Source organism: Puma concolor, chromosome A2 (genome assembly GCF_028749965.1).
Source record: "Puma concolor isolate L17-30 chromosome A2, mPumCon1.1.hap2, whole genome shotgun sequence".
Taxonomy (NCBI): Eukaryota; Metazoa; Chordata; class Mammalia; order Carnivora; family Felidae; genus Puma; species Puma concolor.
Window position 1 is genome coordinate 40,932,357 of NC_141668.1, and position 20,272 is coordinate 40,952,628.

Consider the following 20,272-nt stretch of genomic DNA (forward strand, 5'->3'; position numbering starts at 1 on the left):
CATCTCCTCTCCCAAACTGGCTGAGGCTCTGTTTGTGCGCTTTGAGCAGTGTCAGCATCCTTACCTACTCATACAAGTGGACCTCATTCAACTGTGCAGCTCCATCCTGCCTCTGTTATCTCTCCTACCACTCTTGCCCCCATCTTTGCTGTAGTATGGGTTTTGTGCCCCTCTACTGAAATAATTTTATCTTATTAGACCAAACGTACTACTATTGCTCTTTAAAGTGAGTTTCTATTAAATTATATTAGTGGAAAATTTCTGTAATATAAGTATATTATTAGAAATGTTTCTATAATTTTATTCTTGTTTAGTTTTTTTGTTGTTCTTTTTTTCCCCCCAGAGTATACCCTAGGATACTTTCTTCAGGCATAAGTACAATTAAAACATTTACCAAAAATGCATAAAAATAATAGCAGCTACTTAACACTAAATTCCCCAGTTATAGGAAAATATGAAAAGTATTTCATCCATAACCTGTTTTAAAACCAACATATCTGAATGTTAAATACTGCTCCCAAACAACCTTAAATATGTAGTTTAAAATTCAATGACAAGTCTATAAATTAAAGGATGCACTTTAAAATAAGTAAGGTATTTACATCATTTGGAATGACAATAAAGTTTTTACTAAGAATTAGCATTTGCCGCTAAAAACACTACTAGTAATAAAATATCAGATAATTTGAGTATTTTGAATAAGGTACCACTTAATAAATTATTGTTTTATTGCACTAAATGATGAATTGAAAGAATTACTGGAACTTCCTAAAGAAAGTAAATTACTCTCAAGTGTATATTATAGGCTAGAAATACAAGGTTTAATACATATTAAAAATGATTTATTGTAACTCGCATTTTCCTATCCATGAGGACAGCTGCTTGAGGGCGGCAAACTTGAAATGTGGCAACTATTTAATCTCTCCCACAAAAATATTTTCCAGCTTCTTACTATATGTATATTTTTGTTGTCAAATTTTTTCACTTTAATTTACTTCAAATGAGAATACTTGTTAATATTTAGTCAGCAAGAATTTCTCAATGTATATTTTTAGAGATTATGATAAAATAAGGCACCAAACATATGCACATCAGTTTTCTTGGCAGATTCAGCTTCTAGACCAGTTCCCAGGTATCAACACAGAGTTGATGTGGGCATGATATTGGCGACACTGTGATACAATGTGGTGACACATTAGTTATGCTGTGAAACTGTATAACAGATGCAAAGCAAGATAAGATGCTCAGAATTGTAAGCTAAATATTAACTCCAGATCATCTGAGGATGGTTTAAATTTTGAACAGAACAAAGTTATGTTTAGAGCCAAATCCAATCATTCAATAAATACTGAACAACTACTGCGTGCCAAGCACAATTCTGGGTACTCATAAATCAAAGCTGAAATCCCACCATCTCTGTTCTCAACAGAGATCACTGTTTAGTGATTGAATAACAACATATTTTTTCCCCTTTTGACCTAAAGGTAGTTTTAAAAGTGACCTCTAAACTGGGGTGCTTGGGTAGCGCTGTCGGTTAAGCATCCAACTCATGATCTTGGCTTAGGTCATAATCTCACAGTTCATGAGTTCGAACCCCACATCAGGCTCTGCACTGATGGCACAGAGCCTGCTTGGGATTGTCTCTCCTCTCTTCCCCTCCCCGACTTGTGCTCTCTTTCTCTTTCCCCCTCCCCACCAAAAACAAACTTAAAAAAAAATTAAAAGTGACCTCTAAACTAGTAGAACACCAAACTGCAAGAATAGAAATGAACAATTTTCTAGGTTCTAGCTCTTGATACTCAGACCTATGCATTCTAGCTATGAGAGAACCAGTGCCATACATTAGTTGCTAGTTCAAGCCACATACAATATCCTTTAGGAGAATATCCCAGAGATAATGGAGAATAAATGTTGCAAAGTAAAAGTAAAAGGATTTGTTCAATTACCACAGTGTCCTATAATTGATTTGATGTTTTGGATTCCTCAATGGCCAAAAATAATTAATTTTTTTTGAGACATGTACATGAATTAAATTAAAGAGATGCTTGGGCTTTTTAGGTATATACTACAATTACACTACCACAAGATTAGTCCTGTGTTCAGATGCAAAGAAATGAAGAATCTGTGATAACTTTTCTTCCTAACCCTTGCAGAAGAGGTACAAGGCCAGACCCATGGGCTTAGAAGACAGCAGAGGTGCCTAAGACGCTTGGAAAACTTCCCATCCATGATGAATGTACCTGTGCCTCATTACTTCTCACCCCTCTTTATTCTCTCCCTCTCTTGCTGTAACCTCTTTCCATTTCTTTCTCTTTTTTCTTTTAAACAGTTAAAAGTAAATGATTATTTAAATCACCTATCAATAAACGAACTAAGAATTGCTTAATCAAAGCCATGACTTCAGGTTATTTCAATACCTTTCATCAAGTGAACATCAGTGGGTTTGTGCACTGAGTTCTGATTTTTTTTTTTAATTTTTTTTTTCAACGTTTATTTATTTTTTGGGACAGAGAGAGACAGAGCATGAACGGGGGAGGGGCAGAGAGAGAGGGAGGCACAGAATCGGAAACAGGCTCCAGGCTCTAAGCCATCAGCCCAGAGCCTGACGCGGGGCTCGAACTCACGGACTGCGAGATCGTGACCTGGCTGAAGTAGGACGCTTAACCGACTGCGCCACCCAGGCGCCCCGAGTTCTGATTTTATAATCTCTCATTTTGCAGTTCTAGGTTAAAATCCATTCACTCACTGTTTCAAAAACCACATCTTTTTATGGTCTCATCTCCTTAGAGAGGAAAAGTCATGCTTAAAATGTACTAGCTAATTTAACACAAATTGCTACTTAAAGAAGACACTGGTAAAAATAGAAAGAAAAAAAAATCTGGTATTCTGCAAATTCCCAAAGCAATTGGTCTAGGATTTGGGAAAATGACAAGAAACAAGAAATTTTTATTTTAGTTGTATGCAACCAAATTTCTAGATTGACCTCAAGTATTCTTTTTTTTTTTTTTATTTTTTTATTTTTTTTTTTTTTAATTTTTTTTTCAACGTTTATTTATTTTTGGGGACAGAGAGAGACAGAGCATGAACGGGGGAGGGGCAGAGAGAGAGGGAGACACAGAATCGGAAACAGGCTCCAGGCTCTGAGCCATCAACCCAGAGCCTGACGCGGGGCTCGAACTCACGGACCGCGAGATCGTGACCTGGCTGAAGTCGGACGCTTAACTGACTGCACCACCCAGGCACCCCTCAAGTATTCTTAATTAAAGGGAGAGTTCTATAAATGCAATCCCAAATCCCCAAGGCTAAGAGGTAGATAATTATCCGAGTGCACAAGAAAATGTTTGTAGAACTGTATGTCATAGTGGTTTTAATACATAATATATAGTGTTCCTGTGTGGAACATATGCTTCAACCAGGAAGACAGAGGCTGTAGACAACTGAGCTTAAGTCTTTCCTGGCATCCCTGCCTACTTTCCCTACTTAAAATAGAGATCCAACAAAGCAGGAGAGTGGAGAACAGTCTGCTTAGCAAATATATCCAATCAACTGATAATTCCTCTCTTTCTTTTTTTCTCTTTCTTTCTTTTTTTTTTCTAAAGCTTGGTTTTGTTTGTTTGTTTTATTTTTTCTCTAAAGGCTGAAGGTTTATCAGTTTTGTTGATTTTTTCAAAGAACCAACTCCTGGTTTCATTGATATGTTCTATTGTCTTTTTTGTCTCTATTTTATTTATTTTTGCTCTAATCTTTTTTTCCTCCTTCCTTTTACTGATTTTGGGCTTTGTTTGTTCTTCTTTTTTAAAGTTTATTTACTTATTTTGAAAGAGAGAGAGTGAGCCACTGGAGAAGAGGGAGAGAGAGAGAGAGAGAGAGAGAGAGAGAGAGAGAGAGAGAATCCCAAGCAGGCTCCACATTCAGCACAGAGACCTATGCAGGGCTCAAACTCACGACTGTGAGATCACAACTTGAGCCCATATCAAAAGTCAAATACTTAACCAACTGAGCCACCCAGGTGCCCCTACTCTTCTTTTCCTAGATCCTTTACATGTAAGGTTATATTGAGATTTTTGTTTGTTTGTTTCTTGAGGTAGTCTTGTATTGCTATAATCTTCCCTCTTAAAAACAGCTTTTGCTGCATCCCCCAAATTTTGGACCATTGTGTTTTCATTTTCATTTATCTCCATGTATTTTTAAATTTCTTCTTTGATTTCTTGGTTGACCCATTCGTTATTTAGTAGCATATTATTTAGCCTCCCTATATTTGTGTTCTCCAGGTTTTTTCTTATGACTGATATCTACTGTCATATTTGTTGTGGTTGGAAAAGATACATGATATGACTTCAGTGTTTTTGAATTTACTAAGACTTGTTTTGTTGTCTACCATGTGTACTACTGTGAAGAATATTCCATGTGAATTTGAAAATAATGTGTATTCTGATATTTTTGGGAGGAATATTCTGAATATATCTGTTAAGTTCATTTATTTCTCCTTAAAAAAATTATTATTATTTCCTTTTATCCTTTCTATGGTTTCTGTTTTAGGCCAATAGTGTCAATGAAATTCAGAGGTTTTACAGATCTTTTTAAAAATGTTCATGGGGCGCCTGGGTGGCGCAGTCGGTTAAGCTTCCGACTTCAGCCAGGTCACGATCTCGCGGTCCGTGAGTTCGAGCCCCGCGTCAGGCTCTGGGCTGATGGCTCGGAGCCTGGAGCCTGTTTCCGATTCTGTGTCTCCCTCTCTCTCTGCCCCTCCCCCGTTCATGCTCTGTCTCTCTCTGTCCCAAAAATAAATAAACGTTGAAAAAAAAAATTTTAAAAATGTTCAATAGTGACAAAATTGTTGTTTAAATTTGTATTGATAATCATAATCTTTCCATATATATATCCAAGTACTTGTGATGGCCTTCTCCCTGAGTTTTACTAACACCAAGAAACTTTTGATATAATTATGCTACCTTGGAATGTCATATGTAAACATATGTGTAATATTATATGTTCACTGTCAATTTTAACTAATTTTAGTGATACATTAGTACTATACTAATTTTAATACTGTATTAGTCTTTTGGTCCATCAGACTGTCTAGGAAGCTCTTAAATAAATTAGGCATCTATTAAATCCATATTGCAAAAGACAACTTGCTATCATTATCAATTGTAATCCATGGTCATGTAATAGAAACTTGTGGGAATAATGTAGGTTACTCTACTACCTTCTAAAGCTTTAGTTTTACCATTTCTTCACCACTATCGCTAATTTATAAAACATTCAGTTTTGTTATTTATTTTTTAAGAATGTAAGTTTCTTTTTAAGATTTATTTTTCAAATCCCAGAGATATAAATCTAAATCTTAGCTCTGATAGATCCTATACACAAGCCCTTAGGAAAGTTATTTTAATCTTCCCAATCTTCGATTTCTTTGATGGCTTAAAGAGGAATAATTATAACATCTATGTAACAAGCAGTGAGGGTAGATCATACTGTGCACCACTACTAAAGCAACTATGTTGGAATCTTCTCAATACAGCCCACACACCATCACTACTTTTAGTAGTATCAGAAATCTCAGTCTTGGAATGGTGAGAGTTATGGAGGGCATGGGAACACTTGACAACTCATACTTGAGCACAACAAAGTCCTGTCACATAAAGAGACATGACCCACTAGTAGTTTAGAAGGTCCTAGCCTGAGAATGAGGAAGACTCAAAGAGCAAAGGTTGGCATCTTAGCACATGATTGCCTTTCAAGCACTCTCTGGAGGGCTTTTGTATGGTTCCCTCTTTTCCACCTAGCAACACCACCAGGTCTTTAGATCCCCTTCCCAATACCATCTTCTCCAATGTTAAGCCCTTTTTCTCTCCTTTTCCAAAATTTTTTAAGGTTTATTCATTTCTCAGAGACAGAGAGACAGAGTGTGAACAGGGGAGGGGCAGAGAGAGAGAGAGGGAGGCACAGAACCTGAAACAGGCTCCAGGCTCTGAGATATCTGCATAGACCCGGGGCTTGAACTCATGGACTGTGAGATCATGGCCTGAGCCTAAGTCGGACGCTTAACTGACTAAGCCACCCAGGTGCCCCTCTCTCCCCTTCTGTTGAGCAAACGGGGCAGAGACAGAATCCTTTACAGTCATTAGCATAATGTAAAATAGAATTTATTAGAAAAAAATTATAAGCAGAAGAGCAGCTTATAATTAAGTTACAAGCAGAAGAGAACTGATCATCACATTCAGACAGAGGCATGCCTCAGTGAGGTTTACCTCTGATGGACATACCATAGAAAGAGTTCCTGGGGGTGGGGAGAGACCATGTTAATGGTTTACATGTTTATAGGGACAGGTGCCAGAGAACGATAAATGCTCCTGGTTGAGGAAATGGCCTTGTTTGAAAAGCAGAGCCTTTGGGATCAGCAACTGAAATCTGCCAGAGCTTCCTCGAGCTAACTCAAACCTACTAAGACCGATTTTTATGAAGATTCTAAAAGGGAGAGGAAATGAGCCTCCGGGGTTTCCATATGTGTTTCTCCTCACTATTATAGTTCATCAACCCTCATTTTCTACAAGTTGAAGAAGAGAATGGGCAAAGGAGTGTGGTCAGCATGTTCTCTGGGGGATTTTATTTCAATGGTCTCTACCATCCCTCTTTATGGCCTACTCTTTTGTTTCTCAAGATCCTAATTAGAATTAAAAAAACAAACAAACAAACATCAGTAGTTTATTTTTAAATGCACTTCTGCTGTGACAATTTCTCTTGAGACAACACTGGAAGAGGATAGAAGTTCTGGAAACAAGGAAAACATGAAGATAAATATGTCAAGATCTTATCTTGCTACTTCTATCTCACAAGGCTTTTCCTGAGAATTAAACGAGATAACGTATGTATTAATCCTAATTCCTGTTAAGCACAAAAATAAGGGCTTGATTTATTGAGCTTCATTTAGGTGGCTATTAGTTAGAAGTCAAGTTTGTCAAGAAATGTCCCTTACACACAAATTAAAAATGAAGGGGTGCCTGGGTGGTGCAGTCGGTTAAGCGTCGGACTTCAGCCAGGTCACGATCTCGCGGTCTGTGGGTTGGAGCCCCGCGTCGGGCTCTGGGCTGATGGCTCAGAGCCTGGAGCCTGTTTCCGATTCTGTGTCTCCCTCTCTCTCTGCCCCTCCCCCGTTCATGCTCTGTCTCTCTCTGTCCCAAAAATAAATAAAAAACGTTGAAAAAAATTTTTTTTAAAAACGAAGACAACAATACATTTCAGATTCATTCAATATAGCGATTTTTCTGTGACTACTTCTTTAGATTCAAGCACTTTAAGCTGACTTGTTGGTTTGAGGTGTATCTGTTAATTATCAAATAAAACTGGCTTCATTATTCAACCTCCAACCCTGCCATTTATTGTCACTGAAATGTATGGCATATATGGGATCCAATGTAAAAAAAAAATAATAAACCATTTACAACTGTGTATTAGCAATAAATAAGACAGGCAAGCAAAGTAAATAAAAATTTAACTTAGTAATAATATTTACTTCTAATAATAATCTACTTGGTTCTCAAGGGTTACAAGTAAAATACACCTTATATCCTTAAAAAGGTCCTAAATACTAGGAATATTTAGCCTTATTTCTTAGGAAAGTAAAGTAAATACAGGAGAAAATAAATAAATGGTCCAAATGCCACATGACTAATAAGTGTGAAGGGCAAGACTCAAGTCTAGATCTACCTCAGTCTCTAAATTATATCTCAGTCTCTAACTCAACCTCTCACTAGTAGATAAAACTACCCAAATCACCCACTACTCATTTCCCCAGAACTACTAACTTAGAGAAGATTCCACTGGCTGTATGCATAGTGTACTTATTTTCTGAGAGTTATTGTGAAATCCCTTATCCTTATAATTCTAATAATGAAGAAAATAAATTGAAATGAAAATACCATGGGACTACTAAGGGATATTTATCTTAACATCCTTTGGTGATAAACAAGCAAGGTCTTTCTCATCTGAAATCTGGTCTTAAGCACCAGATTAACATTGAGAAACAACGAAATGATACCTAAATCTTAAGGAAAATTAATGAAGCTTCTTAATTATCTCACCTGTTACTCAGTTGCTATAAGCTATGTCAGAACTTGAGTCAAATTTAAGCTAATTTCCATTGACTACTAGAATAGCAATTTTGGTTATTCCCCTTTTCCCTTTAATGCTATCAATCCCAATATGTTACATGGCCTAGAATTTTCATGAATAAATCTTACATTCAAAAGCTTCTTTTAGTTTTAGCACCTGTCAGGTTACTGATAATAAATGCTTGGCAAAGGGATTACTCTAACGTTTTGCACTGCATACAACATAATATTGTATTATGTACTGAATAGATAGAAATAAATACCCCCCCCAAAAAAGCTCTATATGTATCAATATTTGGGAGGAAGGAACCTCTATTTCAGTCAAATTAGCACATATCACATGGGCATTAAACTATCCACATAGTCACTGCTAATTAAATTCCTATAACAGAGTCCTTTAGTCCAAACTTCAAAGACCATCATGACCCAGTACTATAAATAGCTGCATAGACAGGTATGTAAATGAAAATGCATGCATAATTATACATACATTATACACAGATATATACACATGTGCACATTTGAGCTACTGCATTCCAAAGCTTCAGTCTATCATTTCATTATGTTATATACATGAAGCACTCACAATATACAAATCTCTAAGACTCACTATTGTTTGTTTTTATTTAATGTAAGAAAAATAAAATTTTTTCAAGAACTCTACAGTCTCTTTTAGAATACTAAAAACTGCATGTGAATATGAATTTTGTCACTTTCTATGCATAGATATGCCTCTTTTACCCATGCTCAGTAATTCAATATGAGTGTCCCTGTATTAAACTATACATACGCTGCATTAGTCAGAGTTCTTCAGGGAAACAGAACCAATAGGAGACAATAGCTAGAAATACAGAGAGAGACAGACAGAGACAGAGACAGAGACAGCTAGAGCTAGAAAGAGATTTATTATAATATATTGGCTCATGCAGTTTTGGAGGCTAAGAAGACCCATGATTTTCCATCTGCAAGCTGGAGACCCAGGAAGGCCAGTAGTATAGTTTGAAAGCCTGAAAGTGGGAGAGCTGATGATACAGATTCCAGTCTCTGTTTTAGGGCCTGAGAACCAGGAGCACTGAAGACAGGAGAATATCAATGTTCTGGCTCAGGAAGTCAGGCAGAGAGTAAATTTAAGAATCTTTCACCTTTTTGTTCTATTTAAGTTTTCAATGACTAGATGATGACCACCCTTACTGGAAAAGACCATCTGCTTCATTCAGGTCAACAATTCAAATACTAATTACGTTGTAACACCATCAAAAGCACACCCAGAAATAAGGTTTAACCAGATATCTGGGCATCTTGTAGTCTACTCAAGTTGTCCTTCAATTACTCTTATCATTCTTCAAATAGTGGCTCATAAAATAAAAGCAAAGAGGAAAAAAAAATTAAATGAGGAAAAATAGATTAATATTAGCCAATTTGTAAATGGTTAATAGAATAGGTAGGGTGGCTAGTTAGTTCAGTTGGGCAGAATGTGATACTAACAACACTCATGTTATGGGTTTGATCCTCAAGAAGCCAAGAAAGACATTAGTTTTCATGTTTAATAGAATAGGTGCCTGAACAGAGGTGAAACTAAAATGAAATTCTGAACGAACTCTTGTAGGCTTTGCCATGCACTACCCAAAGAGGAATCCCTAGTTCCTCTTCCCAAATCACACTGGATTGATGAAATCCCACAGTGACATTGAAATGGTTTGATGAGATGCAGACATGATGTTTGAGAAGGTTAAATCTAGAAGAAAAAACAAAGGTTTATATTTCTAATTATACAGTGTGAGATTTCTTGGCATCCCCATGCACTAGGGTGTCTCAAAGCTAAAAGATTTTAGAAAATTAGTGAGTTCAAAAGTGGAGTGAGGAGTAAGGAAAATTAAAAAGCAAACTTCTCAGTGAAGCTGTTTACTAAAAACGGAGCTAAGAATAAGTTCAGGCTAGCCCTGTGGAGAAAAGTGAACCAACAAATCAAAAGTCAGAGTCAGGGGCACCTGGGTGGCACAGACGGTTAAGCATCTGACTTTGGCTCAGGTCAGGATCTCATGGTTCATGAGTCTGAGCCTGCACTGGGCTCTGTGCTGACAGCTCAGAGCTTGGAGCCTGCTTTGGATTCTGTGTCTCCCTCTCTCTGTCTTTGCCCCTTCCCTGCCTGCGTGCGTGTGCATGCGCACTCTCTCTCTCTCTCTCTCTCTCTGTCTCAAAACAAACAAACAAACAAACAAACAAACATTAAAAAAAAAGTCAGAATCAAGGGCTTACCAGGATCCTGGACAGCATCAGAAACAAAAGCTCTGGCAGGGAATCATGCAAGGTTAATGGCCTGCTCAAATTTAGTTGAGCTGTAAATGCATAACTAAGTAATTCCTACATGGAATGTCCTCTGTGACCCAAGAAGACTTTGTTTTGGGACACACAAAACTGTGCATGGTGTGAAGAAAAGTTTTAAGGAGGAAGGATTTAATCTATGAGGCCCTTTAAGGGATGAAAGGGCCCACAGTTGTGGCCCATAGACAGAACTGTGTGTCAAGAAAATAGACCCTAGTCCTAGATTTGTTACCGGCTGCCTAAGCATTCATGGCTGTTATTAAAACCCTCAAGAAAGCAGAGACAGAAAGAACATAACTTAACATCATAAAACCATATATGAAAGGCCCACAGCTAATATCATCCTTAATAAGGAAATACTGAAAGCTTTCTGCCTAAGATCAAGAACATGGCAGGGATGTCCACTTTTTTTTTTCAAAAATATTTTTTTCAACGTTCATTTATTTTTGACACAGAGAGAGACAGAGCATGAACAGGGGAGGGGCAGAGACAGAGGGAGACACAGAATCTGAAACAGGCTGCAGGCTCTGAGCAGTCAGCACAGAGCCCGACGCGGGGCTCGAACTCACGGCCGTGAGATCATGACCTGAGCCGAAGTCGGACGCTTAACCGACCAAACCACCCAGGCGCCCCTGGGATGTCCACTTGTACCACTGTTGTTCAATACAGTACTGGAAGTCCTAGCCTCAGCGATTAGACAACAAAAAGAAATAAAAGACATCCAAATTGGCAAGGAAGAAGTCAAACTTTCACTCTTCGCAGATGACATGATACTCTACAGATATTCTACAATGGAAAACCCAAAAGACTCCCCCAAAAAGCTGCTAGAGCTGAAACATGAATTCGGCAAAGTCATAGGATATAAAATCAATGTATAGAAATCAGCCGAATTAAAAAAATATTAATGTTTATTCATTTTTTGAGAGACAGAGAAACAGAGTGTGAGTGGGGGAGGGGAAGACAGAAAGGGAAACACAGAATTCTAAGCAGGCTCCAGGCTCTGAACTGACAGCACAGAGCCTGACCTGGGGCTCCAACCCATGGACTGTGAGATCATGACCTGAGCCAAAGTCGAACGCTTAACCAACTGAGCCAACCAGGCGCCCCAATCAGCTAAATTTTTTTTTTATGCCAAAAATAAAGCAGCAGAAAGAGATATCAGGAATAGATTCCATTTACAATTGCACCAAAACCCAAAAGATAATAGGAATAAACCTAAATAAAAAGGTAAAAGATGTATACTCTGAAAACTATAGAAAGCTTATGAAAGAAATTGAAGAAGACACGAAGAAATGGAAAGACACTCCATGCTCATGGAAGAACAAATATTGTTAAAATGTAGATATCTACATATTCAATCTACATATTCAATGCAATCCCTATCAAAATAAGACCAGCATTCTTCACAGAGCTAGAAAAACAATCCTAAAATTTGTATGGGACCGCAAAAGACCCTGAATAGCCAAAGTAATGTTTAAAAAGGAAACTAAAGGGGAAGCATCACCATTCCAGACTTTAAGCTATATTGGAAAGCTATAAGCATCAAGACAATATGGTATTAGCACAAAAACAATCATACAGATCAATGGAATAGAATAGAGAACCCAGAAATGGACCCATAAATAAATGGCCAGCTAATCTTCAACAAAGCAGGAAAGAGTGTCCAAAGAAAAAAATAGTCTCTTCAGCAAGTGGTGCTGGGAGAACAGGACAGCAACATGAGAAGAATGAAACTGGACCACTTTCTTACACCATACACAAAAATAAATTCAAAATGGATGAAAGACATTTCCTGGTGAGACAGGAAACCATCAAAATTCTAGAGGAGAACACAGGTAGCAAACTCACTGACCTAGGCTGTAGCCACTTTTTATCTGACATGTCTCTGGAGGCAAGGAAATAAAAGCAAAAATGAACTATTGGGACCTCATTAAACAAAAACCTTCTGCACAGTGAAAGAAACAATTAACAAAACTAAAGGCAACTGATGGAATGGGAGAAGATATTTGCAAATGACATATCAGATAAAGGGTTAGTATCCAAAATCTATAAAGGACGTACCAAACTCAACACCCAGAAAACAAATAATCCAGTGAAGAAATGGGCAGAAGACATAAATAGACACTTTAACAAAGAAGACATCTAGATGGCTAACAGACACGTGAAAAGATGCTCAATATCACTCATCATCAGGGAAATACAAATCAAAACCATGAGATACCCCTTCATACCTATTAGAAAGGTTAAAATTAAAAACTCAGGAAACAACAAATGTTGGAGAGTATGTGGAGAAAGGGAGAATTTACACTGTTGGTGGGAATGCAAACTTGTGCAGCTACTCTGAAAAACAGTATGGAGGTTCCTCAAAAAATTAAAAACAGAAGTACCCTACAACCCAGCAATTGCACTACTAGGAACTTATCCAAAGGATACAAAAATGCTGATTTGAAAGAGCACGTGCTCTCCAATGTTTATAGCTGCACTATCAACAAATAGCCAAATTACAGAAAGAGTCCAAATGTCCATCAAACGATGACTGGATAAAGAAGATATGGGATATATATACAATGGAATTCTTTTTTTTTTTTTTTTTTAATTTACACCCAAGTTAGTTAGCATATAGTGCAGCAATGGTTTCAGGAATAGATTTCTTAATGTCCCTTATCCATAGCCCATTCCTCCCAACCCCTCCAGTAACCCTCTGTTTGTTCTCCATATTTAAGAGTCTCTTAAGTTTTGTCCCCCTCCCTGTTTTTATATTAGTTTTGCTTCCCTTCCCTTGTGCTCATCTGTTTTGTATCTTAAAGTCCTCATATGAGTGAAGTCATATGATATTTGTCTTCCTCTGACTAATTTCGCTTAGCATAATACCCTCTAGTTCCATCCACATAGTTGCAAATGGTAAGATTTCATTCTTTTTGATTGCTGAGTAATACTCCATTGTATATATATACCACATCTTCTTTATCCATTCATCCATCGATGGACATTTGGGCTTTTTCCATACTTTGGCTATTGTTAATAGTGCTGCTATAAACATGGGGGTGCATGTGTCCCTTCGAAACAGCACACCTGTATCCCTTGGATAAATGCCTAGCAGTGCAATTGCTGAGTCGTAGGGTAGTTCTATTTTTAGTTTTTTGAGGAACCTCCATACTGTTTTCCAGAGTGGCTGCACCAGCTTGCATTGCCAACAACAATGCAAAAGAGGTCCTCTTTCTCTGCAGCCTCGCCAACATCTGTTGTTGCCTGAGTTGTTAATGTTAGCCATTCTGACAGCTGTGAGGTGGTATCTCCTTGTGGTTTTGATTTATGTACAATGGAATTCTACTCGGTGATGAAAAAGAATGAAATATTCCTATTTGCAACAACATGGATAGAACTGGAATATATTACGCTAAGTGAAAGAAGTCAATCAGAAAAAGACAGATATCATATGATTTCACTCATACGTGGAATTTGAGAAAAAAACAGATGAACATAGGAGAAGGGAGGGAAAAATAAGATAAAAACAGAGAGGGAGGCAAACCATAAGAGACTCTTAAATACAGAGAACAAACTGAGGTTGCTGGAGAGGAAGTCGGTGGTGGGATAGGTTATATGGGTGATGGGCATGAAGGAGGGCACTTGTTGGGATGAGCAATGGGTGTCATCTGTAAGAGATGAATCACTGAGTTCTATTCCTGCAACCAAGACTACACTGTATGTTAACTAATTTGAATTTAAATTTAAAAAATTTCAAAAATGCATAAAATACCTTGAAACTACTAAATAATAATAATTTTACATTGGTTAAGAGTCCTGGCTTCAGGGCCAGACAAGCCAGGTTTGAATCCTTACTGCAGTTGGATTGCAAGTTGGTTACCTCCTCTCTGGCTTTCACATCCATAAAATAGTAGTAATTATCTACTCCAAGAACATCTGCAAGGTTTTAAACAAGAAGATAATCATCTCAAATGTTTAGGAAAATGCTTAGCAGACAAAAATTGGTAAACAAATGGCAGCTAGTCTTAAATGTGCTCTTTAGAGAATTTAAAAAAAAACCTAGACATTTTACTATATTTGAATCATATCAGTATAAATAAATGATATCTGAAAAAAAAAAACTTTCTAGGCTACTTTTCTTGTCTCTAAAATTAGGAATTCTAAATTGTTCTAAAATGTCACAACTCAATATCAGGTCCAACTATTGGACGAATATAAGAGGGTAGTAATTCATTTATGTGGATATTCAAATTTCCCTTCAGGTTTCACTTCCAGTCCCTCACCTGTGATCCAATAGAGGATATTCATATGGTTTTAGGCAAGGTAAATTCCACCATAAGTGTTTTTACAGCTGTCAGAGTTGTCTAAAGAAAATTCCAAAATGTAAATGATACAATAACAAGGAACTGACAACTAGAAAACAATCTCATAATGGGGCAAATAATAGCACTAAAGACTCTAACAAGGAAAACAAGATGAAAATGTTTTCTCAATTCAAATAATAGCTTAAAAGAAAAAGTATGCTAATTTTGTATCTGTGCCAAAAAAGCAGAGTATTTCTTCTCTATATTTCATACATTCATTCATTTATGCCTTCATCTAACAAATATTTATGTAGCACTTGCAATATGTCTGGAACTATACTAGGCTTTGGTGATAGAGCAGGGAACAAAACAGACAGACATCTCGGCACTATTGGAGCTCACATTCCAGTAGAGGGTGGGGTGGGAAGATAAACACAGAATGTCAGAGGGTGACATATGTTACAAAGAAAAATAACATAGGGAAGGAAAATAGGGAATGGGTGATGGGGGTGGGAGATGCCTCCTTGTACAACAGAGCTGTGGGGAGATGGGATTCTGGGAGAGAAGGTTAACCTGGGAGTTCTTGATTTCTTGAGATGACTGGCATAAACAAGAGTAAATGACATAATCAACAAGACCCAGTTAGTTCTAATGATCCCATGGTGGATGGTTCTGGTGAAGCTGTGAGAGTGGAGGTTAGGGAGCAGGACCGAGGCGATGCCAGGATTGTGCAGAAGTATGAGTACTTTCTTATTCTGCCAAAGTTGATGTGAAGGCTCATAGAAGGCTCAATCATGTATAGATGGTTTGAAAACACATAATAACCAAATATGTGGATGGATAGGAAGAAAGTAAAAAGAAAAATTCTACCTAAAGTTAGGTAAATCAGTGTAATATTTGAGAGGAAAAAAAGGGACATTTAGAAATGTAACTTTTGAGAGGCTGGCAGGAGGATAATAATGCTTAAAACTTTCACTTTAAACGGTGTGTGTACTTTGGATTTAAGGTAGAACTGATGTAAGAAATTAGTAGGCATACTTTAAGGTATTAGAAAGCTAAGCTCTTAACGCAGGAATACAAGTTTACTGAACATGCAACTTCTATTTAAAAACTAAGTGAGCTTGATTCCGTTAGGATTTTTACCAAGATTTAAGAAATCTCAATACAAAGAATAGAAAATGCACATTGAAAAGAGCAAATGAGAATTCATATCTCAAATCTATATGTTCTATCTATTCTTGGAGGGGAAAAAGCACATTAAACAAGGCTCTTATGGGGCGCCTGGGTGGCTCAGTCAGTTGAGCGTCTGACTTCGGCTCAGGTCATGATCTCACAGTTTGTGGGTTTGAGCCCCGCATCAGACTCTGTGCTGAAAGCTCAGAGCCTAGACCCTGCTTCAGATTCTGTGTCTCCCTCTCTCTCTACCCCCACTCTGTCTCTCTCTCCTTCAAAAATAAGTAAACATTAAAAAATACATAAAAAACAAACAAAAAAAAACCACAAGGCTCTTACTTCTCTCTGGCACTACTATTTATTAATGCTACATGAACTTGAGCTAATTTCTTATAACCTCCACTACACTCTGTCTCTCTCTCCTTCAAAAATAAGTAAATATTAAAAAAAAATTTAAAAACAAACAAAAAACAAAAAAACACAAGGCTCTTACTTCTCTCTAGCATTACTATTTATTAATGCTACATGAACTTGAGCTAATTTCTTATAACCCTAAGGAGGTAATCATGGAATCCGGATTTAATATTTATGCTGATTTGCAGCTACCACTGAAAGAGGTTTTGAAGACTGTAAAAGGATCAGAGTGACAATATGCAATTTCCTGATTAAAGAAGTAAAAAAATTTTAATTTCTTACTGCACTGTTGACATTATTCACAAAAAGAAACATTTTAGAGCAATTCAAGAAATAAAACCAAAAAAAAAAAAAAAAAGAAAAGCAATAGGTATACTGAGAATTTTGTACAAAAATGAACAAGAAAACAACAAAACAAACCAGCAAACAAATAAACACGAGTACATACACAAAACACACACAAAAAAATTACCCTTCTTTTTTCCATGCTTAGATTTTCTATATCCTCTGCATAATACTCTTCCAAGTTATAATTAATGCATTTGCCTTTATGAAATTTAGATTTTTATGATATGATATGGCATAAATGTAATGAACTCTAAGTTTTAAAAGTTACAGGAATATACTAATATATGTTTCAAACCTTCCAAGATAAAATTGGCTTTTATTCTACCTCTCCACTCCACATGTCACAAAGTTGTTTTTAAAATGATGAATTACAGCTCCATAGAAAATATGTTAGATTTTCACACAGAGATCATTCCACTAATGTGATTCAGTCAAAAGATATTTCATCTGTTGTAGTCAAAAAAGAAATGACAGATTGCTAAAGGAGGATGAACTTTTGATTAATAGAAATGCACACATGGTTACAGAAAAATGATTTGTTGAGAAATCTAAATAAAACTAATACCAAAAATATTAAAAGATACAGGGAAGGTGGTTTTAAGAATTAGTCTGCACTTGATCTTCAGAATGTTAGTAGCAATTAATAATTTTTACAAATATTTTACATCTTTAATAATTGTGACTACTTAAAGAACAATGAGAAAAAATACCAATTTCTTTCCTCATGATTGTATTCTTCTCTTTGAATTGTGTGTAAATTATTATCTGTCTTCTCTTTATAATTTTACCATATCTGTAGGTGCTCCTAGACCACATATCATTTACTTTCACCTGCTTTTAAAAATGGAATCATAGGGGCGCCTGGGTGGCTCAGTCGGTTAAGCGGCCGACTTCGGCTCAGGTCACGATCTCACACTCCGTGAGTTCGAGCCCCGCGTCGGGCTCTGTGCTGACTGCTCAGAGCCTGGAGCCTGTTTCAGATTCTGTGTCTCCCTCTCTCTGACCCTCCCCCATTCATGCTCTGTCTCTCTCTGTCTCAAAAATAAATAAACGTTAAAAAAATTTTTTAAAAAAAAATGGAATCATATAATATGTACTCTTGTGTTGGTTTTATTTCAATCAATATCATGTTTCTGAGGTGCAATCATACTGTATGCAGTTCGTTTATTTTCAGCATTATACAGCATTCAGTTGTGTGAATATATTATAATTTGTTAGTTTTGTCAATGGACATTTTGATTATTTGAAGTTTCTTTTTTTTTTTTTAACTTATAATACTGCTATGAACATGTATATATGTATTGGTATGATGTACAAAAGTTCCTCTAGGGTATATACATCTATGAGTGCAATTTTAGGATTGTAGGGTGTGCGCATGTTTAACTTTATCAGGTAATATCATTTTGTTTTCCAAAATATTGCTAACAAACCATACCTGTTCCTGCAGTGTATGCATCTTCCTCTTTGTCCAAATCCTCACCAACACTTAAACATAATAAATACAAAAGTGTAATTTTGACAATCTGGTGAGATAAAGTCACATATTTTCATTATTAAATAGCACCATTAATATTAATAAACCTAAGCTTTGCTTATTAAACTTTGCATTTCTTTTGTGAATTTCCTATTTAAAGCTCTTATCAATTTTATATTGAGTGATTTTCCTTTTCTTTGATAGATTTGTAGAAATACTTTATATAGTTTGAATACAATATTTTGTCAGTTATTAGCATTGTAAGTATCTTCTCACAGGTTGATCTTTATCTTGTAACTTTCTTTATAGTATATTTTCATAAGCAGATGTTGTTAATATTAAGATATTTTAAATTAAAGTTTATATTTGAGGTAAGCTTAGTTGAATATGAAGTTGTGAGAAATAAAGAGAACAACTGGAATAAATTCAAAGAATCTACACCAGGACTTATAAAGAGTCAAAGTTTTGAAAATGTAAGTCAAATAGAAAGTCTTGAAAGCCATGAGAAAGGACACTGTATGTCAGGACAAAAGTAATTCAAATGACAGTTTTATATAAAAAAACATGGAGGCCCGAAGAAAGTGGTACCACATTTTCAAGTGCTGAAAGGAAAAAAACAAAAAACAAAAACAAACAAACAAAACCCATAAATCCAGAATTCTGTATCCAGTGAAGTATTCTTCAAGAATAAAGCGATAATGAAAAAATTTCCTAATAACACTGGCAAACAAGCAAAACAATGGCAGACTTCAGGGCTAGCTTGTTAATAATCACATTATTTGTATATGGGCTAAATGCACCAACCAACTAAAAGACAGAGATGAGTAGAATGAATTACAGAACATGACCTCGCTATATGGTTTCTATAAGAAACTCACTTCAAGTGTATTGATATATGAAGGTTAAAAGTAAAGTAAGTAAAAGACCTAACATAAAAATCTTAATAAAAAATATCAGAAGTGACTATATTAATATAAGATAAAGTGACTTCAGAGCAAAGAAAATTGCTAGAGACAGGGAAGGGCATTATATAAACAGGAAAAGGGTCAATTTATTAAGAAGACATGGCAATCCAGAACCGAGATCTGCAAATTATATAAAGCAAAAAGGTAATAAAACTGAAAAGAGAAATAGGTAAAATCCACCATTATAGTTAAAGGCTTCAATACACTCTTCTCAAAAACAGAACAATTAGATAATCAAATTAAGTCTGACATCTTATATTAAAATTAACTCAAAATGGAATTGAATCACAGACTTAAATGTAAATGTAGAAATTCTAATGTAAAAAATGCAAAACTTTATCTAAAAACATGAGAAAATTATTGGGATCTAAGGCTAGGCAAAGAGTTCTCAGACTTTACCAAACGTTTGATCTACAAAAGGAAAAATTAATCTACTGGATTTCATCAAGAACATTTTTTAAAATTTACTATGTGAAAGGCCCTATTAAGAGCATGAAAAGATAAGTTACAAAGATGCAGAAATATCTGAAGATCACATATCCAACAAAAGACTAGTATCTAGAATATATAAAGACCTATCAAAATTTAACAGTAAAAAAATACCACACAATTAGACAAAGGACACAAAAAATATGGAAAAAAAAAAAAACTTCACTGAAGAAATAATACACATGGCAAATAAGAAAATGAAATGATGCTAAATGTCATTAGCCACTAGGAAAATGTAAATTAAAACCACAATGAGATATCACTACTTACTTAACAAAGTGGCTAAAATAAAAAAAATAGCGATAATATCAAATGCTGGTGAGGATGTGGAGAAACTAGATCACTTCCCTTATTGGTGAGAACATAAAATATAGCTACTTTGGAAAATATTTTGACATATTCCTTTAAAAATTAAACATTCAACAACTATACAACCAAGGTATTTCATTTATATCAGAAAAATAAAACCATATGCACATATGAAAGCTGTACAGAAATATTTATTGTAATATCACTTATAATAGAATAAAATTGGAAACAACACAGATATGCTTCAGCGTGTGAAGAGTTAAACTTTGGCTTGTTCATATAATGGAATGATACAACATAATAAAAAGGAATACTGTATTGTTCTTCACATACTACCTAGATGAATCTCCAGAGAACCGAGCTGAGTGATAAAAA

The 20,272-nt window shown here is 35.9% G+C and overlaps 1 long non-coding RNA gene across 1 annotated transcript in view; it reads right to left on the reverse strand.

Annotated features, from left to right (window-relative positions):
• LOC147583118 (uncharacterized) overlaps positions 1 to 20,272 on the reverse strand; it is a 283,224-nt gene that overhangs the window by 15,750 nt on the left and 247,202 nt on the right. The window lies entirely within an intron of this gene.